Here is a 26,051-nt window from a genome sequence, read left to right on the forward strand (position 1 = left end):
ATAAGCTGCACAATATAATTGACCTTTCAGTATATTGTTGCACACACACCATCTATTTAGCAAATGCCCTTGTTATCAACAGCAGCCTTTTAAACTCACCTGAGCTAACAGGTATGTGAGCTGGTTACTCTGCTGCGCTTAAAATTTCTTTTTTGGTTTGCTACAATGCCTTTTCTGAAACGTTGTCTCCCTCTGCTGGAACACTGACTTCTTTCATTTAATGCCTGCAGACTATAAAAGAGAAACCAACCCAAAAAGTTTGGTTGATTAGTCTGTGGCATTCTTTTAAACTGTTGCTTATGGCGGTCTCTGTGAGCTTCTCAGTGACATTCAGCCATCCAGGTATCCCGCCTGCAGTAGACGGAATGTGGCAATGGAACGCTGGCTGCGCGTGTCATAATAGGCTCTGAGCCTTTATATACCTGCGCACAGCAGCAGCCACCTTCAGTCTGCTGCTGGACAGCCAGCAGCAGCAGCAGCAGGAGAGGTAATTAATCAGCAACCCTCCTGCTAAGGGTAGACAGCTGCTCGTTCCACCCCCCCCCCCCCCGCCTTAATTGGTTCTCCTCCCTTCCAACGGTGTTGAGGCGGGTGGGAACAGCCGGGGGTTGAGGGTACTGTACTAAAAGAGGTGGAGTTATGCAGATCTAAAACGCGTGGATTGCAGCAGCAGCAAGCCGAAAAGTGCAGGCATGTGAGGGATCTAGAGGTTGACAGCATATCTTCTTATCGGGAGTCCAGGTGGCCATCTCCACAAATGGACTTTTCAGAATCCTTGGGTGGCACCGTAGTCGGAAACCAATTCTGGTTATCGCTTCTCGGCCTTTTGGCTAAGATCAAGTGTAGTATCTGTTCTTATCAGTTTAATATCTGATACGTCCCCTATCTGGGGACCATATATTAAATGGATTTTTAGAACAGGGAGATGGAAAAAGAGCTTGCTCTGTCCACTCCACGCATTGACCTGGTATTGCAGTATCTCCAGGACCGGTGCACCCCTTCTTTAATGCAGTTTCTAAAATCAGAAAGAATTGAATTCAATGCTTTTTGTTCATTTTGCTTGTTTGTCGGATTTTGGGATGGACTCTTTGGCTTTGCTTTTCTTCTCCTCATTGGATTTTTCATGTTAAAAGTTGCAGAAGCCAGATGACAAGCTCATTTTGGTTCAACTTCAGCAACTGTGCATTGCATTGCCATGTAATGTAATGTAATGCAATGCTATCTATCTAGCTCTCCCTCTATACTTCCTTTTGGATAAACAGACATATTAGGCAAGCATTTTGGAGCTTTCACCTAAATAACTACAGGTGGTGAGATAAGCTGCACAATATAATTGACCTTTCAGTATATTGTTGCACACACACCATCTATTTAGCAAATGCCCTTGTTATCAACAGCAGCCTTTTAAACTCACCTGAGCTAACAGGTATGTGAGCTGGTTACTCTGCTGCGCTTAAAATTTCTTTTTTGGTTTGCTACAATGCCTTTTCTGAAACGTTGTCTCCCTCTGCTGGAACACTGACTTCTTTCATTTAATGCCTGCAGACTATAAAAGAGAAACCAACCCAAAAAGTTTGGTTGATTTGTCTGTGGCATTCTTTTAAACTGTTGCTTATGGCGGTCTCTGTGAGCTTCTCAGTGACATTCAGCCATCCAGGTATCCCGCCTGCAGTAGACGGAATGTGGCAATGGAACGCTGGCTGCGCGTGTCATAATAGGCTCTGAGCCTTTATATACCTGCGCACAGCAGCAGCCACCTTCAGTCTGCTGCTGGACAGCCAGCAGCAGCAGCAGGAGAGGTAATTAATCAGCAACCCTCCTGCTAAGGGTAGACAGCTGCTCGTTCCACCCCCCCCCCCCCCGCCTTAATTGGTTCTCCTCCCTTCCAACGGTGTTGAGGCGGGTGGGAACAGCCGGGGGTTGAGGGTACTGTGCTAAAAGAGGTGGAGTTATGCAGATCTAAAACGCGTGGATTGCAGCAGCAGCAAGCCGAAAAGTGCAGGCATGTGAGGGATCTAGAGGTTGACAGCATGTCTTCTTAACGGGAGTCCAGGTGGCCATCTCCACAAATGGACTTTTCAGAATCCTTGGGTGGCACCGTAGTCGGAAACCAATTCTGGTTATCGCTTCTCGGCCTTTTGGCTAAGATCAAGTGTAGTATCTGTTCTTATCAGTTTAATATCTGATACGTCCCCTATCTGGGGACCATATATTAAATGGATTTTTAGAACAGGGAGATGGAAAAAGAGCTTGCTCTGTCCACTCCACGCATTGACCTGGTATTGCAGTATCTCCAGGACCGGTGCACCCCTTCTTTAATGCAGTTTCTAAAATCAGAAAGAATTGAATTCAATGCTTTTTGTTCATTTTGCTTGTTTGTCGGATTTTGGGATGGACTCTTTGGCTTTGCTTTTCTTCTCCTCATTGGATTTTTCATGTTAAAAGTTGCAGAAGCCAGATGACAAGCTCATTTTGGTTCAACTTCAGCAACTGTGCATTGCATTGCCATGTAATGTAATGTAATGCAATGCTATCTATCTAGCTCTCCCTCTATACTTCCTTTTGGATAAACAGACATATTAGGCAAGCATTTTGGAGCTTTCACCTAAATAACTACAGGTGGTGAGATAAGCTGCACAATATAATTGACCTTTCAGTATATTGTTGCACACACACCATCTATTTAGCAAATGCCCTTGTTATCAACAGCAGCCTTTTAAACTCACCTGAGCTAACAGGTATGTGAGCTGGTTACTCTGCTGCGCTTAAAATTTCTTTTTTGGTTTGCTACAATGCCTTTTCTGAAACGTTGTCTCCCTCTGCTGGAACACTGACTTCTTTCATTTAATGCCTGCAGACTATAAAAGAGAAACCAACCCAAAAAGTTTGGTTGATTAGTCTGTGGCATTCTTTTAAACTGTTGCTTATGGCGGTCTCTGTGAGCTTCTCAGTGACATTCAGCCATCCAGGTATCCCGCCTGCAGTAGACGGAATGTGGCAATGGAACGCTGGCTGCGCGTGTCATAATAGGCTCTGAGCCTTTATATACCTGCGCACAGCAGCAGCCACCTTCAGTCTGCTGCTGGACAGCCAGCAGCAGCAGCAGCAGGAGAGGTAATTAATCAGCAACCCTCCTGCTAAGGGTAGACAGCTGCTCGTTCCACCCCCCCCCCCGCCTTAATTGGTTCTCCTCCCTTCCAACGGTGTTGAGGCGGGTGGGAACAGCCGGGGGTTGAGGGTACTGTGCTAAAAGAGGTGGAGTTATGCAGATCTAAAACGCGTGGATTGCAGCAGCAGCAAGCCGAAAAGTGCAGGCATGTGAGGGATCTAGAGGTTGACAGCATGTCTTCTTAACGGGAGTCCAGGTGGCCATCTCCACAAATGGACTTTTCAGAATCCTTGGGTGGCACCGTAGTCGGAAACCAATTCTGGTTATCGCTTCTCGGCCTTTTGGCTAAGATCAAGTGTAGTATCTGTTCTTATCAGTTTAATATCTGATACGTCCCCTATCTGGGGACCATATATTAAATGGATTTTTAGAACAGGGAGATGGAAAAAGAGCTTTCTTCTGTCCACTCCACGCATTGACCTGGTATTGCAGTATCTCCAGGACCGGTGCACCCCTTCTTTAATGCAGTTTCTAAAATCAGAAAGAATTGAATTCAATGCTTTTTGTTCATTTTGCTTGTTTGTCGGATTTTGGGATGGACTCTTTGGCTTTGCTTTTCTTCTCCTCATTGGATTTTTCATGTTAAAAGTTGCAGAAGCCAGATGACAAGCTCATTTTGGTTCAACTTCAGCAACTGTGCATTGCATTGCCATGTAATGTAATGTAATGCAATGTTATCTATCTAGCTCTCCCTCTATACTTCCTTTTGGATAAACAGACATATTAGGCAAGCATTTTGGAGCTTTCACCTAAATAACTACAGGTGGTGAGATAAGCTGCACAATATAATTGACCTTTCAGTATATTGTTGCACACACACCATCTATTTAGCAAATGCCCTTGTTATCAACAGCAGCCTTTTAAACTCACCTGAGCTAACAGGTATGTGAGCTGGTTACTCTGCTGCGCTTAAAATTTCTTTTTTGGTTTGCTACAATGCCTTTTCTGAAACGTTGTCTCCCTCTGCTGGAACACTGACTTCTTTCATTTAATGCCTGCAGACTATAAAAGAGAAACCAACCCAAAAAGTTTGGTTGATTAGTCTGTGGCATTCTTTTAAACTGTTGCTTATGGCGGTCTCTGTGAGCTTCTCAGTGACATTCAGCCATCCAGGTATCCCGCCTGCAGTAGACGGAATGTGGCAATGGAACGCTGGCTGCGCGTGTCATAATAGGCTCTGAGCCTTTATATACCTGCGCACAGCAGCAGCCACCTTCAGTCTGCTGCTGGACAGCCAGCAGCAGCAGCAGCAGGAGAGGTAATTAATCAGCAACCCTCCTGCTAAGGGTAGACAGCTGCTCGTTCCACCCCCCCCCCCCCCCCGCCTTAAATGGTTCTCCTCCCTTCCAACGGTGTTGAGGCGGGTGGGAACAGCCGGGGGTTGAGGGTACTGTGCTAAAAGAGGTGGAGTTATGCAGATCTAAAACGCGTGGATTGCAGCAGCAGCAAGCCGAAAAGTGCAGGCATGTGAGGGATCTAGAGGTTGACAGCATGTCTTCTTAACGGGAGTCCAGGTGGCCATCTCCACAAATGGACTTTTCAGAATCCTTGGGTGGCACCGTAGTCGGAAACCAATTCTGGTTATCGCTTCTCGGCCTTTTGGCTAAGATCAAGTGTAGTATCTGTTCTTATCAGTTTAATATCTGATACGTCCCCTATCTGGGGACCATATATTAAATGGATTTTTAGAACAGGGAGATGGAAAAAGAGCTTGCTCTGTCCACTCCACGCATTGACCTGGTATTGCAGTATCTCCAGGACCGGTGCACCCCTTCTTTAATGCAGTTTCTAATATCAGAAAGAATTGAATTCAATGCTTTTTGTTCATTTTGCTTGTTTGTCGGATTTTGGGATGGACTCTTTGGCTTTGCTTTTCTTCTCCTCATTGGATTTTTCATGTTAAAAGTTGCAGAAGCCAGATGACAAGCTCATTTTGGTTCAACTTCAGCAACTGTGCATTGCATTGCCATGTAATGTAATGTAATGCAATGCTATCTATCTAGCTCTCCCTCTATACTTCCTTTTGGATAAACAGACATATTAGGCAAGCATTTTGGAGCTTTCACCTAAATAACTACAGGTGGTGAGATAAGCTGCACAATATAATTGACCTTTCAGTATATTGTTGCACACACACCATCTATTTAGCAAATGCCCTTGTTATCAACAGCAGCCTTTTAAACTCACCTGAGCTAACAGGTATGTGAGCTGGTTACTCTGCTGCGCTTAAAATTTCTTTTTTGGTTTGCTACAATGCCTTTTCTGAAACGTTGTCTCCCTCTGCTGGAACACTGACTTCTTTCATTTAATGCCTGCAGACTATAAAAGAGAAACCAACCCAAAAAGTTTGGTTGATTAGTCTGTGGCAATCTTTTAAACTTTTGCTTATGGCGGTCTCTGTGAGCTTCTCAGTGACATTCAGCCATCCAGGTATCCCGCCTGCAGTAGACGGAATGTGGCAATGGAACGCTGGCTGCGCGTGTCATAATAGGCTCTGAGCCTTTATATACCTGCGCACAGCAGCAGCCACCTTCAGTCTGCTGCTGGACAGCCAGCAGCAGCAGCAGCAGGAGAGGTAATTAATCAGCAACCCTCCTGCTAAGGGTAGACAGCTGCTCGTTCCACCCCCCCCCCCGCCTTAATTGGTTCTCCTCCCTTCCAACGGTGTTGAGGCGGGTGGGAACAGCCGGGGGTTGAGGGTACTGTGCTAAAAGAGGTGGAGTTATGCAGATCTAAAACGCGTGGATTGCAGCAGCAGCAAGCCGAAAAGTGCAGGCATGTGAGGGATCTAGAGGTTGACAGCATGTCTTCTTAACGGGAGTCCAGGTGGCCATCTCCACAAATGGACTTTTCAGAATCCTTGGGTGGCACCGTAGTCGGAAACCAATTCTGGTTATCGCTTCTCGGCCTTTTGGCTAAGATCAAGTGTAGTATCTGTTCTTATCAGTTTAATATCTGATACGTCCCCTATCTGGGGACCATATATTAAATGGATTTTTAGAACAGGGAGATGGAAAAAGAGCTTGCTCTGTCCACTCCACGCATTGACCTGGTATTGCAGTATCTCCAGGACCGGTGCACCCCTTCTTTAATGCAGTTTCTAAAATCAGAAAGAATTGAATTCAATGCTTTTTGTTCATTTTGCTTGTTTGTCGGATTTTGGGATGGACTCTTTGGCTTTGCTTTTCTTCTCCTCATTGGATTTTTCATGTTAAAAGTTGCAGAAGCCAGATGACAAGCTCATTTTGGTTCAACTTCAGCAACTGTGCATTGCATTGCCATGTAATGTAATGTAATGCAATGCTATCTATCTAGCTCTCCCTCTATACTTCCTTTTGGATAAACAGACATATTAGGCAAGCATTTTGGAGCTTTCACCTAAATAACTACAGGTGGTGAGATAAGCTGCACAATATAATTGACCTTTCAGTATATTGTTGCACACACACCATCTATTTAGCAAATGCCCTTGTTATCAACAGCAGCCTTTTAAACTCACCTGAGCTAACAGGTATGTGAGCTGGTTACTCTGCTGCGCTTAAAATTTCTTTTTTGGTTTGCTACAATGCCTTTTCTGAAACGTTGTCTCCCTCTGCTGGAACACTGACTTCTTTCATTTAATGCCTGCAGACTATAAAAGAGAAACCAACCCAAAAAGTTTGGTTGATTAGTCTGTGGCATTCTTTTAAACTGTTGCTTATGGCGGTCTCTGTGAGCTTCTCAGTGACATTCAGCCATCCAGGTATCCCGCCTGCAGTAGACGGAATGTGGCAATGGAACGCTGGCTGCGCGTGTCATAATAGGCTCTGAGCCTTTATATACCTGCGCACAGCAGCAGCCACCTTCAGTCTGCTGCTGGACAGCCAGCAGCAGCAGCAGCAGGAGAGGTAATTAATCAGCAACCCTCCTGCTAAGGGTAGACAGCTGCTCGTTCCACCCCCCCCCGCCTTAATTGGTTCTCCTCCCTTCCAACGGTGTTGAGGCGGGTGGGAACAGCCGGGGGTTGAGGGTACTGTGCTAAAAGAGGTGGAGTTATGCAGATCTAAAACGCGTGGATTGCAGCAGCAGCAAGCCGAAAAGTGCAGGCATGTGAGGGATCTAGAGGTTGACAGCATGTCTTCTTAACGGGAGTCCAGGTGGCCATCTCCACAAATGGACTTTTCAGAATCCTTGGGTGGCACCGTAGTCGGAAACCAATTCTTGTTATCGCTTCTCGGCCTTTTGGCTAAGATCAAGTGTAGTATCTGTTCTTATCAGTTTAATATCTGATACGTCCCCTATCTGGGGACCATATATTAAATGGATTTTTAGAACAGGGAGATGGAAAAAGAGCTTGCTCTGTCCACTCCACGCATTGACCTGGTATTGCAGTATCTCCAGGACCGGTGCACCCCTTCTTTAATGCAGTTTCTAAAATCAGAAAGAATTGAATTCAATGCTTTTTGTTCATTTTGCTTGTTTGTCGGATTTTGGGATGGACTCTTTGGCTTTGCTTTTCTTCTCCTCATTGGATTTTTCATGTTAAAAGTTGCAGAAGCCAGATGACAAGCTCATTTTGGTTCAACTTCAGCAACTGTGCATTGCATTGCCATGTAATGTAATGTAATGCAATGCTATCTATCTAGCTCTCCCTCTATACTTCCTTTTGGATAAACAGACATATTAGGCAAGCATTTTGGAGCTTTCACCTAAATAACTACAGGTGGTGAGATAAGCTGCACAATATAATTGACCTTTCAGTATATTGTTGCACACACACCATCTATTTAGCAAATGCCCTTGTTATCAACAGCAGCCTTTTAAACTCACCTGAGCTAACAGGTATGTGAGCTGGTTACTCTGCTGCGCTTAAAATTTATTTTTTGGTTTGCTACAATGCCTTTTCTGAAACGTTGTCTCCCTCTGCTGGAACACTGACTTCTTTCATTTAATGCCTGCAGACTATAAAAGAGAAACCAACCCAAAAAGTTTGGTTGATTAGTCTGTGGCATTCTTTTAAACTGTTGCTTATGGCGGTCTCTGTGAGCTTCTCAGTGACATTCAGCCATCCAGGTATCCCGCCTGCAGTAGACGGAATGTGGCAATGGAACGCTGGCTGCGCATGTCATAATAGGCTCTGAGCCTTTATATACCTGCGCACAGCAGCAGCCACCTTCAGTCTGCTGCTGGACAGCCAGCAGCAGCAGCAGCAGGAGAGGTAATTAATCAGCAACCCTCCTGCTAAGGGTAGACAGCTGCTCGTTCCACACCCCCCCCGCCTTAATTGGTTCTCCTCCCTTCCAACGGTGTTGAGGCGGGTGGGAACAGCCAGGGGTTGAGGGTACTGTGCTAAAAGAGGTGGAGTTATGCAGATCTAAAACGCGTGGATTGCAGCAGCAGCAAGCCGAAAAGTGCAGGCATGTGAGGGATCTAGAGGTTGACAGCATGTCTTCTTAACGGGAGTCCAGGTGGCCATCTCCACAAATGGACTTTTCAGAATCCTTGGGTGGCACCGTAGTCGGACACCAATTCTGGTTATCGCTTCTCGGCCTTTTGGCTAAGATCAAGTGTAGTATCTGTTCTTATCAGTTTAATATCTGATACGTCCCCTATCTGGGGACCATATATTAAATGGATTTTTAGAACAGGGAGATGGAAAAAGAGCTTGCTCTGTCCACTCCACGCATTGACCTGGTATTGCAGTATCTCCAGGACCGGTGCACCCCTTCTTTAATGCAGTTTCTAAAATCAGAAAGAATTGAATTCAATGCTTTTTGTTCATTTTGCTTGTTTGTCGGATTTTGGGATGGACTCTTTGGCTTTGCTTTTCTTCTCCTCATTGGATTTTTCATGTTAAAAGTTGCAGAAGCCAGATGACAAGCTCATTTTGGTTCAACTTCAGCAACTGTGCATTGCATTGCCATGTAATGTAATGTAATGCAATGCTATCTATCTAGCTCTCCCTCTATACTTCCTTTTGGATAAACAGACATATTAGGCAAGCATTTTGGAGCTTTCACCTAAATAACTACAGGTGGTGAGATAAGCTGCACAATATAATTGACCTTTCAGTATATTGTTGCACACACACCATCTATTTAGCAAATGCCCTTGTTATCAACAGCAGCCTTTTAAACTCACCTGAGCTAACAGGTATGTGAGCTGGTTACTCTGCTGCGCTTAAAATTTCTTTTTTGGTTTGCTACAATGCCTTTTCTGAAACGTTGTCTCCCTCTGCTGGAACACTGACTTCTTTCATTTAATGCCTGCAGACTATAAAAGAGAAACCAACCCAAAAAGTTTGGTTGATTAGTCTGTGGCATTCTTTTAAACTGTTGCTTATGGCGGTCTCTGTGAGCTTCTCAGTGACATTCAGCCATCCAGGTATCCCGCCTGCAGTAGACGGAATGTGGCAATGGAACGCTGGCTGCGCGTGTCATAATAGGCTCTGAGCCTTTATATACCTGCGCACAGCAGCAGCCACCTTCAGTCTGCTGCTGGACAGCCAGCAGCAGCAGCAGCAGGAGAGGTAATTAATCAGCAACCCTCCTGCTAAGGGTAGACAGCTGCTCGTTCCACCCCCCCCCCCCCGTCTTAATTGGTTCTCCTCCCTTCCAACGGTGTTGAGGCGGGTGGGAACAGCCGGGGGTTGAGGGTACTGTGCTAAAAGAGGTGGAGTTATGCAGATCTAAAACGCGTGGATTGCAGCAGCAGCAAGCCGAAAAGTGCAGGCATGTGAGGGATCTAGAGTTTGACAGCATGTCTTCTTAACGGGAGTCCAGGTGGCCATCTCCACAAATGGACTTTTCAGAATCCTTGGGTGGCACCGTAGTCGGAAACCAATTCTGGTTATCGCTTCTCGGCCTTTTGGCTAAGATCAAGTGTAGTATCTGTTCTTATCAGTTTAATATCTGATACGTCCCCTATCTGGGGACCATATATTAAATGGATTTTTAGAACAGGGAGATGGAAAAAGAGCTTGCTCTGTCCACTCCACGCATTGACCTGGTATTGCAGTATCTCCAGGACCGGTGCACCCCTTCTTTAATGCAGTTTCTAAAATCAGAAAGAATTGAATTCAATGCTTTTTGTTCATTTTGCTTGTTTGTCGGATTTTGGGATGGACTCTTTGGCTTTGCTTTTCTTCTCCTCATTGGATTTTTCATGTTAAAAGTTGCAGAAGCCAGATGACAAGCTCATTTTGGTTCAACTTCAGCAACTGTGCATTGCATTGCCATGTAATGTAATGTAATGCAATGCTATCTATCTAGCTCTCCCTCTATACTTCCTTTTGGATAAACAGACATATTAGGCAAGCATTTTGGAGCTTTCACCTAAATAACTACAGGTGGTGAGATAAGCTGCACAATATAATTGACCTTTCAGTATATTGTTGCACACAAACCATCTATTTAGCAAATGCCCTTGTTATCAACAGCAGCCTTTTAAACTCACCTGAGCTAACAGGTATGTGAGCTGGTTACTCTGCTGCGCTTAAAATTTCTTTTTTGGTTTGCTACAATGCCTTTTCTGAAACGTTGTCTCCCTCTGCTGGAACACTGACTTCTTTCATTTAATGCCTGCAGACTATAAAAGAGAAACCAACCCAAAAAGTTTGGTTGATTAGTCTGTGGCATTCTTTTAAACTGTTGCTTATGGCGGTCTCTGTGAGCTTCTCAGTGACATTCAGCCATCCAGGTATCCCGCCTGCAGTAGACGGAATGTGGCAATGGAACGCTGGCTGCGCGTGTCATAATAGGCTCTGAGCCTTTATATACCTGCGCACAGCAGCAGCCACCTTCAGTCTGCTGCTGGACAGCCAGCAGCAGCAGCAGCAGGAGAGGTAATTAATCAGCAACCCTCCTGCTAAGGGTAGACAGCTGCTCGTTCCACCCCCCCCCGCCTTAATTGGTTCTCCTCCCTTCCAACGGTGTTGAGGCGGGTGGGAACAGCCGGGGGTTGAGGGTACTGTGCTAAAAGAGGTGGAGTTATGCAGATCTAAAACGCGTGGATTGCAGCAGCAGCAAGCCGAAAAGTGCAGGCATGTGAGGGATCTAGAGGTTGACAGCATGTCTTCTTAACGGGAGTCCAGGTGGCCATCTCCACAAATGGACTTTTCAGAATCCTTGGGTGGCACCGTAGTCGGAAACCAATTCTGGTTATCGCTTCTCGGCCTTTTGGCTAAGATCAAGTGTAGTATCTGTTCTTATCAGTTTAATATCTGATACGTCCCCTATCTGGGGACCATATATTAAATGGATTTTTAGAACAGGGAGATGGAAAAAGAGCTTGCTCTGTCCACTCCACGCATTGACCTGGTATTGCAGTATCTCCAGGACCGGTGCACCCCTTCTTTAATGCAGTTTCTAAAATCAGAAAGAATTGAATTCAATGCTTTTTGTTCATTTTGCTTGTTTGTCGGATTTTGGGATGGACTCTTTGGCTTTGCTTTTCTTCTCCTCATTGGATTTTTCATGTTAAGAGTTGCAGAAGCCAGATGACAAGCTCATTTTGGTTCAACTTCAGCAACTGTGCATTGCATTGCCATGTAATGTAATGTAATGCAATGCTATCTATCTAGCTCTCCCTCTATACTTCCTTTTGGATAAACAGACATATTAGGCAAGCATTTTGGAGCTTTCACCTAAATAACTACAGGTGGTGAGATAAGCTGCACAATATAATTGACCTTTCAGTATATTGTTGCACACACACCATCTATTTAGCAAATGCCCTTGTTATCAACAGCAGCCTTTTAAACTCACCTGAGCTAACAGGTATGTGAGCTGGTTACTCTGCTGCGCTTAAAATTTCTTTTTTGGTTTGCTACAATGCCTTTTCTGAAACGTTGTCTCCCTCTGCTGGAACACTGACTTCTTTCATTTAATGCCTGCAGACTACAAAAGAGAAACCAACCCAAAAAGTTTGGTTGATTAGTCTGTGGCATTCTTTTAAACTGTTGCTTATGGCGGTCTCTGTGAGCTTCTCAGTGACATTCAGCCATCCAGGTATCCCGCCTGCAGTAGACGGAATGTGGCAATGGAACGCTGGCTGCGCGTGTTATAATAGGCTCTGAGCCTTTATATACCTGCGCACAGCAGCAGCCACCTTCAGTCTGCTGCTGGACAGCCAGCAGCAGCAGCAGCAGGAGAGGTAATTAATCAGCAACCCTCCTGCTAAGGGTAGACAGCTGCTCGTTCCACCCCCCCCCCCGCCTTAATTGGTTCTCCTCCCTTCCAACGGTGTTGAGGCGGGTGGGAACAGCCGGGGGTTGAGGGTACTGTGCTAAAAGAGGTGGAGTTATGCAGATCTAAAACGCGTGGATTGCAGCAGCAGCAAGCCGAAAAGTGCAGGCATGTGAGGGATCTAGAGGTTGACAGCATGTCTTCTTAACGGGAGTCCAGGTGGCCATCTCCACAAATGGACTTTTCAGAATCCTTGGGTGGCACCGTAGTCGGAAACCAATTCTGGTTATCGCTTCTCGGCCTTTTGGCTAAGATCAAGTGTAGTATCTGTTCTTATCAGTTTAATATCTGATACGTCCCCTATCTGGGGACCATATATTAAATGGATTTTTAGAACAGGGAGATGGAAAAAGAGCTTGCTCTGTCCACTCCACGCATTGACCTGGTATTGCAGTATATCCAGGACCGGTGCACCCCTTCTTTAATGCAGTTTCTAAAATCAGAAAGAATTGAATTCAATGCTTTTTGTTCATTTTGCTTGTTTGTCGGATTTTGGGATGGACTCTTTGGCTTTGCTTTTCTTCTCCTCATTGGATTTTTCATGTTAAAAGTTGCAGAAGCCAGATGACAAGCTCATTTTGGTTCAACTTCAGCAACTGTGCATTGCATTGCCATGTAATGTAATGTAATGCAATGCTATCTATCTAGCTCTCCCTCTATACTTCCTTTTGGATAAACAGACATATTAGGCAAGCATTTTGGAGCTTTCACCTAAATAACTACAGGTGGTGAGATAAGCTGCACAATATAATTGACCTTTCAGTATATTGTTGCACACACACCATCTATTTAGCAAATGCCCTTGTTATCAACAGCAGCCTTTTAAACTCACCTGAGCTAACAGGTATGTGAGCTGGTTACTCTGCTGCGCTTAAAATTTCTTTTTTGGTTTGCTACAATGCCTTTTCTGAAACGTTGTCTCCCTCTGCTGGAACACTGACTTCTTTCATTTAATGCCTGCAGACTATAAAAGAGAAACCAACCCAAAAAGTTTGGTTGATTAGTCTGTGGCATTCTTTTAAACTGTTGCTTATGGCGGTCTCTGTGAGCTTCTCAGTGACATTCAGCCATCCAGGTATCCCGCCTGCAGTAGACGGAATGTGGCAATGGAACGCTGGCTGCGCGTGTCATAATAGGCTCTGAGCCTTTATATACCTGCGCACAGCAGCAGCCACCTTCAGTCTGCTGCTGGACAGCCAGCAGCAGCAGCAGCAGGAGAGGTAATTAATCAGCAACCCTCCTGCTAAGGGTAGACAGCTGCTCGTTCCACACCCCCCCCGCCTTAATTGGTTCTCCTCCCTTCCAACGGTGTTGAGGCGGGTGGGAACAGCCGGGGGTTGAGGGTACTGTGCTAAAAGAGGTGGAGTTATGCAGATCTAAAACGCGTGGATTGCAGCAGCAGCAAGCCGAAAAGTGCAGGCATGTGAGGGATCTAGAGGTTGACAGCATGTCTTCTTAACGGGAGTCCAGGTGGCCATCTCCACAAATGGACTTTTCAGAATCCTTGGGTGGCACCGTAGTCGGACACCAATTCTGGTTATCGCTTCTCGGCCTTTTGGCTAAGATCAAGTGTAGTATCTGTTCTTATCAGTTTAATATCTGATACGTCCCCTATCTGGGGACCATATATTAAATGGATTTTTAGAACAGGGAGATGGAAAAAGAGCTTGCTCTGTCCACTCCACGCATTGACCTGGTATTGCAGTATCTCCAGGACCGGTGCACCCCTTCTTTAATGCAGTTTCTAAAATCAGAAAGAATTGAATTCAATGCTTTTTGTTCATTTTGCTTGTTTGTCGGATTTTGGGATGGACTCTTTGGCTTTGCTTTTCTTCTCCTCATTGGATTTTTCATGTTAAAAGTTGCAGAAGCCAGATGACAAGCTCATTTTGGTTCAACTTCAGCAACTGTGCATTGCATTGCCATGTAATGTAATGTAATGCAATGCTATCTATCTAGCTCTCCCTCTATACTTCCTTTTGGATAAACAGACATATTAGGCAAGCATTTTGGAGCTTTCACCTAAATAACTACAGGTGGTGAGATAAGCTGCACAATATAATTGACCTTTCAGTATATTGTTGCACACACACCATCTATTTAGCAAATGCCCTTGTTATCAACAGCAGCCTTTTAAACTCCCCTGAGCTAACAGGTATGTGAGCTGGTTACTCTGCTGCGCTTAAAATTTCTTTTTTGGTTTGCTACAATGCCTTTTCTGAAACGTTGTCTCCCTCTGCTGGAACACTGACTTCTTTCATTTAATGCCTGCAGACTATAAAAGAGAAACCAACCCAAAAAGTTTGGTTGATTAGTCTGTGGCATTCTTTTAAACTGTTGCTTATGGCGGTCTCTGTGAGCTTCTCAGTGACATTCAGCCATCCAGGTATCCCGCCTGCAGTAGACGGAATGTGGCAATGGAACACTGGCTGCGCATGTCATAATAGGCTCTGAGCCTTTATATACCTGCGCACAGCAGCAGCCACCTTCAGTCTGCTGCTGGACAGCCAGCAGCAGCAGCAGCAGGAGAGGTAATTAATCAGCAACCCTCCTGCTAAGGGTAGACAGCTGCTCGTTCCACACCCCCCCCGCCTTAATTGGTTCTCCTCCCTTCCAACGGTGTTGAGGCGGGTGGGAACAGCCAGGGGTTGAGGGTACTGTGCTAAAAGAGGTGGAGTTATGCAGATCTAAAACGCGTGGATTGCAGCAGCAGCAAGCCGAAAAGTGCAGGCATGTGAGGGATCTAGAGGTTGACAGCATGTCTTCTTAACGGGAGTCCAGGTGGCCATCTCCACAAATGGACTTTTCAGAATCCTTGGGTGGCACCGTAGTCGGACACCAATTCTGGTTATCGCTTCTCGGCCTTTTGGCTAAGATCAAGTGTAGTATCTGTTCTTATCAGTTTAATATCTGATACGTCCCCTATCTGGGGACCATATATTAAATGGATTTTTAGAACAGGGAGATGGAAAAAGAGCTTGCTCTGTCCACTCCACGCATTGACCTGGTATTGCAGTATCTCCAGGACCGGTGCACCCCTTCTTTAATGCAGTTTCTAAAATCAGAAAGAATTGAATTCAATGCTTTTTGTTCATTTTGCTTGTTTGTCGGATTTTGGGATGGACTCTTTGGCTTTGCTTTTCTTCTCCTCATTGGATTTTTCATGTTAAAAGTTGCAGAAGCCAGATGACAAGCTCATTTTGGTTCAACTTCAGCAACTGTGCATTGCATTGCCATGTAATGTAATGTAATGCAATGCTATCTATCTAGCTCTCCCTCTATACTTCCTTTTGGATAAACAGACATATTAGGCAAGCATTTTGGAGCTTTCACCTAAATAACTACAGGTGGTGAGATAAGCTGCACAATATAATTGACCTTTCAGTATATTGTTGCACACACACCATCTATTTAGCAAATGCCCTTGTTATCAACAGCAGCCTTTTAAACTCACCTGAGCTAACAGGTATGTGAGCTGGTTACTCTGCTGCGCTTAAAATTTCTTTTTTGGTTTGCTACAATGCCTTTTCTGAAACGTTGTCTCCCTCTGCTGGAACACTGACTTCTTTCATTTAATGCCTGCAGACTATAAAAGAGAAACCAACCCAAAAAGTTTGGTTGATTAGTCTGTGGCATTCTTTTAAACTGTTGCTTATGGCGGTCTCTGTGAGCTTCTCAGTGACATTCAGCCATCCAGGTATCCCGCCTGCAGTAGACGGAATGTGGCAATGGAACGCTGGCTGCGCGTGTCATAATAGGCTCTGAGCCTTTATATACCTGCGCACAGCAGCAGCCACCTTCAGTCTGCTGCTGGACAGCCAGCAGCAGCAGCAGCAGGAGAGGTAATTAATCAGCAACCCTCCTGCTAAGGGTAGACAGCTGCTCGTTCCACCCCCCCCCCCCCCGTCTTAATTGGTTCTCCTCCCTTCCAACGGTGTTGAGGCGGGTGGGAACAGCCGGGGGTTGAGGGTACTGTGCTAAAAGAGGTGGAGTTATGCAGATCTAAAACGCGTGGATTGCAGCAGCAGCAAGCCGAAAAGTGCAGGCATGTGAGGGATCTAGAGTTTGACAGCATGTCTTCTTAACGGGAGTCCAGGTGGCCATCTCCACAAATGGACTTTTCAGAATCCTTGGGTGGCACCGTAGTCGGAAACCAATTCTGGTTATCGCTTCTCGGCCTTTTGGCTAAGATCAAGTGTAGTATCTGTTCTTATCAGTTTAATATCTGATACGTCCCCTATCTGGGGACCATATATTAAATGGATTTTTAGAACAGGGAGATGGAAAAAGAGCTTGCTCTGTCCACTCCACGCATTGACCTGGTATTGCAGTATCTCCAGGACCGGTGCACCCCTTCTTTAATGCAGTTTCTAAAATCAGAAAGAATTGAATTCAATGCTTTTTGTTCATTTTGCTTGTTTGTCGGATTTTGGGATGGACTCTTTGGCTTTGCTTTTCTTCTCCTCATTGGATTTTTCATGTTAAAAGTTGCAGAAGCCAGATGACAAGCTCATTTTGGTTCAACTTCAGCAACTGTGCATTGCATTGCCATGTAATGTAATGTAATGCAATGCTATCTATCTAGCTCTCCCTCTATACTTCCTTTTGGATAAACAGACATATTAGGCAAGCATTTTGGAGCTTTCACCTAAATAACTACAGGTGGTGAGATAAGCTGCACAATATAATTGACCTTTCAGTATATTGTTGCACACAAACCATCTATTTAGCAAATGCCCTTGTTATCAACAGCAGCCTTTTAAACTCACCTGAGCTAACAGGTATGTGAGCTGGTTACTCTGCTGCGCTTAAAATTTCTTTTTTGGTTTGCTACAATGCCTTTTCTGAAACGTTGTCTCCCTCTGCTGGAACACTGACTTCTTTCATTTAATGCCTGCAGACTATAAAAGAGAAACCAACCCAAAAAGTTTGGTTGATTAGTCTGTGGCATTCTTTTAAACTGTTGCTTATGGCGGTCTCTGTGAGCTTCTCAGTGACATTCAGCCATCCAGGTATCCCGCCTGCAGTAGACGGAATGTGGCAATGGAACGCTGGCTGCGCGTGTCATAATAGGCTCTGAGCCTTTATATACCTGCGCACAGCAGCAGCCACCTTCAGTCTGCTGCTGGACAGCCAGCAGCAGCAGCAGCAGGAGAGGTAATTAATCAGCAACCCTCCTGCTAAGGGTAGACAGCTGCTCGTTCCACCCCCCCCCGCCTTAATTGGTTCTCCTCCCTTCCAACGGTGTTGAGGCGGGTGGGAACAGCCGGGGGTTGAGGGTACTGTGCTAAAAGAGGTGGAGTTATGCAGATCTAAAACGCGTGGATTGCAGCAGCAGCAAGCCGAAAAGTGCAGGCATGTGAGGGATCTAGAGGTTGACAGCATGTCTTCTTAACGGGAGTCCAGGTGGCCATCTCCACAAATGGACTTTTCAGAATCCTTGGGTGGCACCGTAGTCGGAAACCAATTCTGGTTATCGCTTCTCGGCCTTTTGGCTAAGATCAAGTGTAGTATCTGTTCTTATCAGTTTAATATCTGATACGTCCCCTATCTGGGGACCATATATTAAATGGATTTTTAGAACAGGGAGATGGAAAAAGAGCTTGCTCTGTCCACTCCACGCATTGACCTGGTATTGCAGTATCTCCAGGACCGGTGCACCCCTTCTTTAATGCAGTTTCTAAAATCAGAAAGAATTGAATTCAATGCTTTTTGTTCATTTTGCTTGTTTGTCGGATTTTGGGATGGACTCTTTGGCTTTGCTTTTCTTCTCCTCATTGGATTTTTCATGTTAAGAGTTGCAGAAGCCAGATGACAAGCTCATTTTGGTTCAACTTCAGCAACTGTGCATTGCATTGCCATGTAATGTAATGTAATGCAATGCTATCTATCTAGCTCTCCCTCTATACTTCCTTTTGGATAAACAGACATATTAGGCAAGCATTTTGGAGCTTTCACCTAAATAACTACAGGTGGTGAGATAAGCTGCACAATATAATTGACCTTTCAGTATATTGTTGCACACACACCATCTATTTAGCAAATGCCCTTGTTATCAACAGCAGCCTTTTAAACTCACCTGAGCTAACAGGTATGTGAGCTGGTTACTCTGCTGCGCTTAAAATTTCTTTTTTGGTTTGCTACAATGCCTTTTCTGAAACGTTGTCTCCCTCTGCTGGAACACTGACTTCTTTCATTTAATGCCTGCAGACTACAAAAGAGAAACCAACCCAAAAAGTTTGGTTGATTAGTCTGTGGCATTCTTTTAAACTGTTGCTTATGGCGGTCTCTGTGAGCTTCTCAGTGACATTCAGCCATCCAGGTATCCCGCCTGCAGTAGACGGAATGTGGCAATGGAACGCTGGCTGCGCGTGTTATAATAGGCTCTGAGCCTTTATATACCTGCGCACAGCAGCAGCCACCTTCAGTCTGCTGCTGGACAGCCAGCAGCAGCAGCAGCAGGAGAGGTAATTAATCAGCAACCCTCCTGCTAAGGGTAGACAGCTGCTCGTTCCACCCCCCCCCCCGCCTTAATTGGTTCTCCTCCCTTCCAACGGTGTTGAGGCGGGTGGGAACAGCCGGGGGTTGAGGGTACTGTGCTAAAAGAGGTGGAGTTATGCAGATCTAAAACGCGTGGATTGCAGCAGCAGCAAGCCGAAAAGTGCAGGCATGTGAGGGATCTAGAGGTTGACAGCATGTCTTCTTAACGGGAGTCCAGGTGGCCATCTCCACAAATGGACTTTTCAGAATCCTTGGGTGGCACCGTAGTCGGAAACCAATTCTGGTTATCGCTTCTCGGCCTTTTGGCTAAGATCAAGTGCAGTATCTGTTCTTATCAGTTTAATATCTGATACGTCCCCTATCTGGGGACCATATATTAAATGGATTTTTAGAACAGGGAGATGGAAAAAGAGCTTGCTCTGTCCACTCCACGCATTGACCTGGTATTGCAGTATATCCAGGACCGGTGCACCCCTTCTTTAATGCAGTTTCTAAAATCAGAAAGAATTGAATTCAATGCTTTTTGTTCATTTTGCTTGTTTGTCGGATTTTGGGATGGACTCTTTGGCTTTGCTTTTCTTCTCCTCATTGGATTTTTCATGTTAAAAGTTGCAGAAGCCAGATGACAAGCTCATTTTGGTTCAACTTCAGCAACTGTGCATTGCATTGCCATGTAATGTAATGTAATGCAATGCTATCTATCTAGCTCTCCCTCTATACTTCCTTTTGGATAAACAGACATATTAGGCAAGCATTTTGGAGCTTTCACCTAAATAACTACAGGTGGTGAGATAAGCTGCACAATATAATTGACCTTTCAGTATATTGTTGCACACACACCATCTATTTAGCAAATGCCCTTGTTATCAACAGCAGCCTTTTAAACTCACCTGAGCTAACAGGTATGTGAGCTGGTTACTCTGCTGCGCTTAAAATTTCTTTTTTGGTTTGCTACAATGCCTTTTCTGAAACGTTGTCTCCCTCTGCTGGAACACTGACTTCTTTCATTTAATGCCTGCAGACTATAAAAGAGAAACCAACCCAAAAAGTTTGGTTGATTAGTCTGTGGCATTCTTTTAAACTGTTGCTTATGGCGGTCTCTGTGAGCTTCTCAGTGACATTCAGCCATCCAGGTATCCCGCCTGCAGTAGACGGAATGTGGCAATGGAACGCTGGCTGCGCGTGTCATAATAGGCTCTGAGCCTTTATATACCTGCGCACAGCAGCAGCCACCTTCAGTCTGCTGCTGGACAGCCAGCAGCAGCAGCAGCAGGAGAGGTAATTAATCAGCAACCCTCCTGCTAAGGGTAGACAGCTGCTCGTTCCACACCCCCCCCGCCTTAATTGGTTCTCCTCCCTTCCAACGGTGTTGAGGCGGGTGGGAACAGCCGGGGGTTGAGGGTACTGTGCTAAAAGAGGTGGAGTTATGCAGATCTAAAACGCGTGGATTGCAGCAGCAGCAAGCCGAAAAGTGCAGGCATGTGAGGGATCTAGAGGTTGACAGCATGTCTTCTTAACGGGAGTCCAGGTGGCCATCTCCACAAATGGACTTTTCAGAATCCTTGGGTGGCACCGTAGTCGGACACCAATTCTGGTTATCGCTTCTCGGCCTTTTGGCTAAGATCAAGTGTAGTATCTGTTCTTATCAGTTTAATATCTGATACGTCCCCTATCTGGGGACCATATATTAAATGGATTTTTAGAACAGGGAGATGGAAAAAGAGCTTGCTCTGTCCACTCCACGCATTGACCTGGTATTGCAGTATCTCCAGGACCGGTGCACCCCTTCTTTAATGCAGTTTCTAAAATCAGAAAGAATTGAATTCAATGCTTTTTGTTCATTTTGCTTGTTTGTCGAATTTTGGGATGGACTCTTTGGCTTTGCTTTTCTTCTCCTCATTGGATTTTTCATGTTAAAAGTTGCAGAAGCCAGATGACAAGCTCATTTTGGTTCAACTTCAGCAACTGTGCATTGCATTGCCATGTAATGTAATGTAATGCAATGCTATCTATCTAGCTCTCCCTCTATACTTCCTTTTGGATAAACAGACATATTAGGCAAGCATTTTGGAGCTTTCACCTAAATAACTACAGGTGGTGAGATAAGCTGCACAATATAATTGACCTTTCAGTATATTGTTGCACACACACCATCTATTTAGCAAATGCCCTTGTTATCAACAGCAGCCTTTTAAACTCCCCTGAGCTAACAGGTATGTGAGCTGGTTACTCTGCTGCGCTTAAAATTTCTTTTTTGGTTTGCTACAATGCCTTTTCTGAAACGTTGTCTCCCTCTGCTGGAACACTGACTTCTTTCATTTAATGCCTGCAGACTATAAAAGAGAAACCAACCCAAAAAGTTTGGTTGATTAGTCTGTGGCATTCTTTTAAACTGTTGCTTATGGCGGTCTCTGTGAGCTTCTCAGTGACATTCAGCCATCCAGGTATCCCGCCTGCAGTAGACGGAATGTGGCAATGGAACGCTGGCTGCGCGTGTCATAATAGGCTCTGAGCCTTTATATACCTGCGCACAGCAGCAGCCACCTTCAGTCTGCTGCTGGACAGCCAGCAGCAGCAGCAGCAGGAGAGGTAATTAATCAGCAACCCTCCTGCTAAGGGTAGACAGCTGCTCGTTCCACCCCCCCCCCCCGCCTTAATTGGTTCTCCTCCCTTCCAACGGTGTTGAGGCGGGTGGGAACAGCCGGGGGTTGAGGGTACTGTGCTAAAAGAGGTGGAGTTATGCAGATCTAAAACGCGTGGATTGCAGCAGCAGCAAGCCGAAAAGTGCAGGCATGTGAGGGATCTAGAGGTTGACAGCATGTCTTCTTAACGGGAGTCCAGGTGGCCATCTCCACAAATGGACTTTTCAGAATCCTTGGGTGGCACCGTAGTCGGAAACCAATTCTGGTTATCGCTTCTCGGCCTTTTGGCTAAGATCAAGTGTAGTATCTGTTCTTATCAGTTTAATATCTGATACGTCCCCTATCTGGGGACCATATATTAAATGGATTTTTAGAACAGGGAGATGGAAAAAGAGCTTGCTCTGTCCACTCCACGCATTGACCTGGTATTGCAGTATCTCCAGGACCGGTGCACCCCTTCTTTAATGCAGTTTCTAAAATCAGAAAGAATTGAATTCAATGCTTTTTGTTCATTTTGCTTGTTTGTCGGATTTTGGGATGGACTCTTTGGCTTTGCTTTTCTTCTCCTCATTGGATTTTTCATGTTAAAAGTTGCAGAAGCCAGATGACAAGCTCATTTTGGTTCAACTTCAGCAACTGTGCATTGCATTGCCATGTAATGTAATGTAATGCAATGCTATCTATCTAGCTCTCCCTCTATACTTCCTTTTGGATAAACAGACATATTAGGCAAGCATTTTGGAGCTTTCACCTAAATAACTACAGGTGGTGAGATAAGCTGCACAATATAATTGACCTTTCAGTATATTGTTGCACACAAACCATCTATTTAGCAAATGCCCTTGTTATCAACAGCAGCCTTTTAAACTCACCTGAGCTAACAGGTATGTGAGCTGGTTACTCTGCTGCGCTTAAAATTTCTTTTTTGGTTTGCTACAATGCCTTTTCTGAAACGTTGTCTCCCTCTGCTGGAACACTGACTTCTTTCATTTAATGCCTGCAGACTATAAAAGAGAAACCAACCCAAAAAGTTTGGTTGATTAGTCTGTGGCATTCTTTTAAACTGTTGCTTATGGCGGTCTCTGTGAGCTTCTCAGTGACATTCAGCCATCCAGGTATCCCGCCTGCAGTAGACGGAATGTGGCAATGGAACGCTGGCTGCGCGTGTCATAATAGGCTCTGAGCCTTTATATACCTGCGCACAGCAGCAGCCACCTTCAGTCTGCTGCTGGACAGCCAGCAGCAGCAGCAGCAGGAGAGGTAATTAATCAGCAACCCTCCTGCTAAGGGTAGACAGCTGCTCGTTCCACCCCCCCCCGCCTTAATTGGTTCTCCTCCCTTCCAACGCTGTTGAGGCGGGTGGGAACAGCCGGGGGTTGAGGGTACTGTGCTAAAAGAGGTGGAGTTATGCAGATCTAAAACGCGTGGATTGCAGCAGCAGCAAGCCGAAAAGTGCAGGCATGTGAGGGATCTAGAGGTTGACAGCATGTCTTCTTAACGGGAGTCCAGGTGGCCATCTCCACAAATGGACTTTTCAGAATCCTTGGGTGGCACCGTAGTCGGAAACCAATTCTGGTTATCGCTTCTCGGCCTTTTGGCTAAGATCAAGTGTAGTATCTGTTCTTATCAGTTTAATATCTGATACGTCCCCTATCTGGGGACCATATATTAAATGGATTTTTAGAACAGGGAGATGGAAAAAGAGCTTGCTCTGTCCACTCCACGCATTGACCTGGTATTGCAGTATCTCCAGGACCGGTGCACCCCTTCTTTAATGCAGTTTCTAAAATCAGAAAGAATTGAATTCAATGCTTTTTGTTCATTTTGCTTGTTTGTCGGATTTTGGGATGGACTCTTTGGCTTTGCTTTTCTTCTCCTCATTGGATTTTTCATGTTAAGAGTTGCAGAAGCCAGATGACAAGCTCATTTTGGTTCAACTTCAGCAACTGTGCATTGCATTGCCATGTAATGTAATGTAATGCAATGCTATCTATCTAGCTCTCCCTCTATACTTCCTTTTGGATAAACAGACATATTAGGCAAGCATTTTGGAGCTTTCACCTAAATAACTACAGGTGGTGAGATAAGCTGCACAATATAATTGACCTTTCAGTATATTGTTGCACACACACCATCTATTTAGCAAATGCCCTTGTTATCAACAGCAGCCTTTTAAACTCACCTGAGCTAACAGGTATGTGAGCTGGTTACTCTGCTGCGCTTAAAATTTCTTTTTTGGTTTGCTACAATGCCTTTTCTGAAACGTTGTCTCCCTCTGCTGGAACACTGACTTCTTTCATTTAATGCCTGCAGACTATAAAAGAGAAACCAACCCAAAAAGTTTGGTTGATTAGTCTGTGGCATTCTTTTAAACTGTTGCTTATGGCGGTCTCTGTGAGCTTCTCAGTGACATTCAGCCATCCAGGTATCCCGCCTGCAGTAGACGGAATGTGGCAATGGAACGCTGGCTGCGCGTGTTATAATAGGCTCTGAGCCTTTATATACCTGAGCACAGCAGCAGCCACCTTCAGTCTGCTGCTGGACAGCCAGCAGCAGCAGCAGCAGGAGAGGTAATTAATCAGCAACCCTCCTGCTAAGGGTAGACAGCTGCTCGTTCCACCCCCCCCCCCCCCGCCTTAATTGGTTCTCCTCCCTTCCAACGGTGTTGAGGCGGGTGGGAACAGCCGGGGGTTGAGGGTACTGTGCTAAAAGAGGTGGAGTTATGCAGATCTAAAACGCGTGGATTGCAGCAGCAGCAAGCCGAAAAGTGCAGGCATGTGAGGGATCTAGAGGTTGACAGCATGTCTTCTTAACGGGAGTCCAGGTGGCCATCTCCACAAATGGACTTTTCAGAATCCTTGGGTGGCACCGTAGTCGGAAACCAATTCTGGTTATCGCTTCTCGGCCTTTTGGCTAAGATCAAGTGTAGTATCTGTTCTTATCAGTTTAATATCTGATACGTCCCCTATCTGGGGACCATATATTAAATGGATTTTTAGAACAGGGAGATGGAAAAAGAGCTTGCTCTGTCCACTCCACGCATTGACCTGGTATTGCAGTATCTCCAGGACCGGTGCACCCCTTCTTTAATGCAGTTTCTAAAATCAGAAAGAATTGAATTCAATGCTTTTTGTTCATTTTGCTTGTTTGTCGGATTTTGGGATGGACTCTTTGGCTTTGCTTTTCTTCTCCTCATTGGATTTTTCATGTTAAAAGTTGCAGAAGCCAGATGACAAGCTCATTTTGGTTCAACTTCAGCAACTGTGCATTGCATTGCCATGTAATGTAATGTAATGCAATGCTATCTATCTAGCTCTCCCTCTATACTTCCTTTTGGATAAACAGACATATAAGGCAAGCATTTTGGAGCTTTCACCTAAATAACTACAGGTGGTGAGATAAGCTGCACAATATAATTGACCTTTCAGTATATTGTTGCACACACACCATCTATTTAGCAAATGCCCTTGTTATCAACAGCAGCCTTTTAAACTCACCTGAGCTAACAGGTATGTGAGCTGGTTACTCTGCTGCGCTTAAAATTTCTTTTTTGGTTTGCTACAATGCCTTTTCTGAAACGTTGTCTCCCTCTGCTGGAACACTGACTTCTTTCATTTAATGCCTGCAGACTATAAAAGAGAAACCAACCCAAAAAGTTTGGTTGATTAGTCTGTGGCATTCTTTTAAACTGTTGCTTATGGCGGTCGCTGTGAGCTTCTCAGTGACATTCAGCCATCCAGGTATCCCGCCTGCAGTAGACGGAATGTGGCAATGGAACGCTGGCTGCGCGTGTCATAATAGGCTCTGAGCCTTTATATACCTGCGCACAGCAGCAGCCACCTTCAGTCTGCTGCTGGACAGCCAGCAGCAGCAGCAGCAGGAGAGGTAATTAATCAGCAACCCTCCTGCTAAGGGTAGACAGCTGCTCGTTCCACCCCCCCCCGCCTTAATTGGTTCTCCTCCCTTCCAACGGTGTTGAGGCGGGTGGGAACAGCCGGGGGTTGAGGGTACTGTGCTAAAAGAGGTGGAGTTATGCAGATCTAAAACGCGTGGATTGCAGCAGCAGCAAGCCGAAAAGTGCAGGCATGTGAGGGATCTAGAGGTTGACAGCATGTCTTCTTAACGGGAGTCCAGGTGGCCATCTCCACAAATGGACTTTTCAGAATCCTTGGGTGGCACCGTAGTCGGAAACCAATTCTGGTTATCGCTTCTCGGCCTTTTGGCTAAGATCAAGTGTAGTATCTGTTCTTATCAGTTTAATATCTGATACGTCCCCTATCTGGGGACCATATATTAAATGGATTTTTAGAACAGGGAGATGGAAAAAGAGCTTGCTCTGTCCACTCCACGCATTGACCTGGTATTGCAGTATCTCCAGGACCGGTGCACCCCTTCTTTAATGCAGTTTCTAAAATCAGAAAGAATTGAATTCAATGCTTTTTGTTCATTTTGCTTGTTTGTCGGATTTTGGGATGGACTCTTTGGCTTTGCTTTTCTTCTCCTCATTGGATTTTT

The 26,051-nt window shown here is 45.2% G+C and overlaps 20 non-coding genes across 20 annotated transcripts; all 20 read left to right on the plus strand.

Annotated features, from left to right (window-relative positions):
- Positions 1-810: 810 nt before the first annotated feature.
- LOC141215404 (U2 spliceosomal RNA) lies at positions 811-1,001 on the plus strand. Its single transcript, XR_012284471.1, has one exon. It is a non-coding gene; the product is annotated as a U2 spliceosomal RNA (small nuclear RNA).
- A 1,121-nt stretch (positions 1,002-2,122) lies between these two features.
- LOC141215405 (U2 spliceosomal RNA) lies at positions 2,123-2,313 on the plus strand. Its single transcript, XR_012284473.1, has one exon. It is a non-coding gene; the product is annotated as a U2 spliceosomal RNA (small nuclear RNA).
- A 1,121-nt stretch (positions 2,314-3,434) lies between these two features.
- On the plus strand, positions 3,435-3,626 carry LOC141216690 (U2 spliceosomal RNA). The gene has a single exon (XR_012285713.1). It is a non-coding gene; the product is annotated as a U2 spliceosomal RNA (small nuclear RNA).
- Positions 3,627-4,752: 1,126 nt separating this feature from the next.
- LOC141215406 (U2 spliceosomal RNA) lies at positions 4,753-4,943 on the plus strand. The gene has a single exon (XR_012284474.1). It is a non-coding gene; the product is annotated as a U2 spliceosomal RNA (small nuclear RNA).
- Positions 4,944-6,064: 1,121 nt separating this feature from the next.
- Positions 6,065-6,255, plus strand: LOC141215407 (U2 spliceosomal RNA). The gene has a single exon (XR_012284475.1). It is a non-coding gene; the product is annotated as a U2 spliceosomal RNA (small nuclear RNA).
- A 1,119-nt stretch (positions 6,256-7,374) lies between these two features.
- LOC141215408 (U2 spliceosomal RNA) lies at positions 7,375-7,565 on the plus strand. Its single transcript, XR_012284476.1, has one exon. It is a non-coding gene; the product is annotated as a U2 spliceosomal RNA (small nuclear RNA).
- A 1,120-nt stretch (positions 7,566-8,685) lies between these two features.
- On the plus strand, positions 8,686-8,876 carry LOC141215409 (U2 spliceosomal RNA). The gene has a single exon (XR_012284477.1). It is a non-coding gene; the product is annotated as a U2 spliceosomal RNA (small nuclear RNA).
- A 1,123-nt stretch (positions 8,877-9,999) lies between these two features.
- Positions 10,000-10,190, plus strand: LOC141215411 (U2 spliceosomal RNA). Its single transcript, XR_012284478.1, has one exon. It is a non-coding gene; the product is annotated as a U2 spliceosomal RNA (small nuclear RNA).
- Positions 10,191-11,309: 1,119 nt separating this feature from the next.
- LOC141215412 (U2 spliceosomal RNA) lies at positions 11,310-11,500 on the plus strand. Its single transcript, XR_012284479.1, has one exon. It is a non-coding gene; the product is annotated as a U2 spliceosomal RNA (small nuclear RNA).
- A 1,121-nt stretch (positions 11,501-12,621) lies between these two features.
- On the plus strand, positions 12,622-12,812 carry LOC141216351 (U2 spliceosomal RNA). Its single transcript, XR_012285387.1, has one exon. It is a non-coding gene; the product is annotated as a U2 spliceosomal RNA (small nuclear RNA).
- A 1,120-nt stretch (positions 12,813-13,932) lies between these two features.
- LOC141215414 (U2 spliceosomal RNA) lies at positions 13,933-14,123 on the plus strand. The gene has a single exon (XR_012284481.1). It is a non-coding gene; the product is annotated as a U2 spliceosomal RNA (small nuclear RNA).
- Positions 14,124-15,243: 1,120 nt separating this feature from the next.
- On the plus strand, positions 15,244-15,434 carry LOC141215415 (U2 spliceosomal RNA). Its single transcript, XR_012284482.1, has one exon. It is a non-coding gene; the product is annotated as a U2 spliceosomal RNA (small nuclear RNA).
- Positions 15,435-16,558: 1,124 nt separating this feature from the next.
- LOC141215416 (U2 spliceosomal RNA) lies at positions 16,559-16,749 on the plus strand. Its single transcript, XR_012284483.1, has one exon. It is a non-coding gene; the product is annotated as a U2 spliceosomal RNA (small nuclear RNA).
- Positions 16,750-17,868: 1,119 nt separating this feature from the next.
- LOC141215417 (U2 spliceosomal RNA) lies at positions 17,869-18,059 on the plus strand. Its single transcript, XR_012284484.1, has one exon. It is a non-coding gene; the product is annotated as a U2 spliceosomal RNA (small nuclear RNA).
- A 1,121-nt stretch (positions 18,060-19,180) lies between these two features.
- Positions 19,181-19,371, plus strand: LOC141216593 (U2 spliceosomal RNA). Its single transcript, XR_012285621.1, has one exon. It is a non-coding gene; the product is annotated as a U2 spliceosomal RNA (small nuclear RNA).
- Positions 19,372-20,491: 1,120 nt separating this feature from the next.
- On the plus strand, positions 20,492-20,682 carry LOC141215418 (U2 spliceosomal RNA). The gene has a single exon (XR_012284485.1). It is a non-coding gene; the product is annotated as a U2 spliceosomal RNA (small nuclear RNA).
- A 1,122-nt stretch (positions 20,683-21,804) lies between these two features.
- On the plus strand, positions 21,805-21,995 carry LOC141215419 (U2 spliceosomal RNA). Its single transcript, XR_012284486.1, has one exon. It is a non-coding gene; the product is annotated as a U2 spliceosomal RNA (small nuclear RNA).
- Positions 21,996-23,114: 1,119 nt separating this feature from the next.
- LOC141215420 (U2 spliceosomal RNA) lies at positions 23,115-23,305 on the plus strand. The gene has a single exon (XR_012284487.1). It is a non-coding gene; the product is annotated as a U2 spliceosomal RNA (small nuclear RNA).
- Positions 23,306-24,429: 1,124 nt separating this feature from the next.
- Positions 24,430-24,620, plus strand: LOC141215421 (U2 spliceosomal RNA). The gene has a single exon (XR_012284488.1). It is a non-coding gene; the product is annotated as a U2 spliceosomal RNA (small nuclear RNA).
- A 1,119-nt stretch (positions 24,621-25,739) lies between these two features.
- Positions 25,740-25,930, plus strand: LOC141215422 (U2 spliceosomal RNA). The gene has a single exon (XR_012284489.1). It is a non-coding gene; the product is annotated as a U2 spliceosomal RNA (small nuclear RNA).
- The last annotated feature ends 121 nt before the right edge of the window (positions 25,931-26,051 follow it).

Source organism: Phyllobates terribilis, unplaced genomic scaffold (assembly GCF_046119375.1).
Source record: "Phyllobates terribilis strain yellow unplaced genomic scaffold, ASM4611937v1 Scaffold_236__1_contigs__length_3049075, whole genome shotgun sequence".
Lineage (NCBI taxonomy): Eukaryota > Metazoa > Chordata > Amphibia > Anura > Dendrobatidae > Phyllobates > Phyllobates terribilis.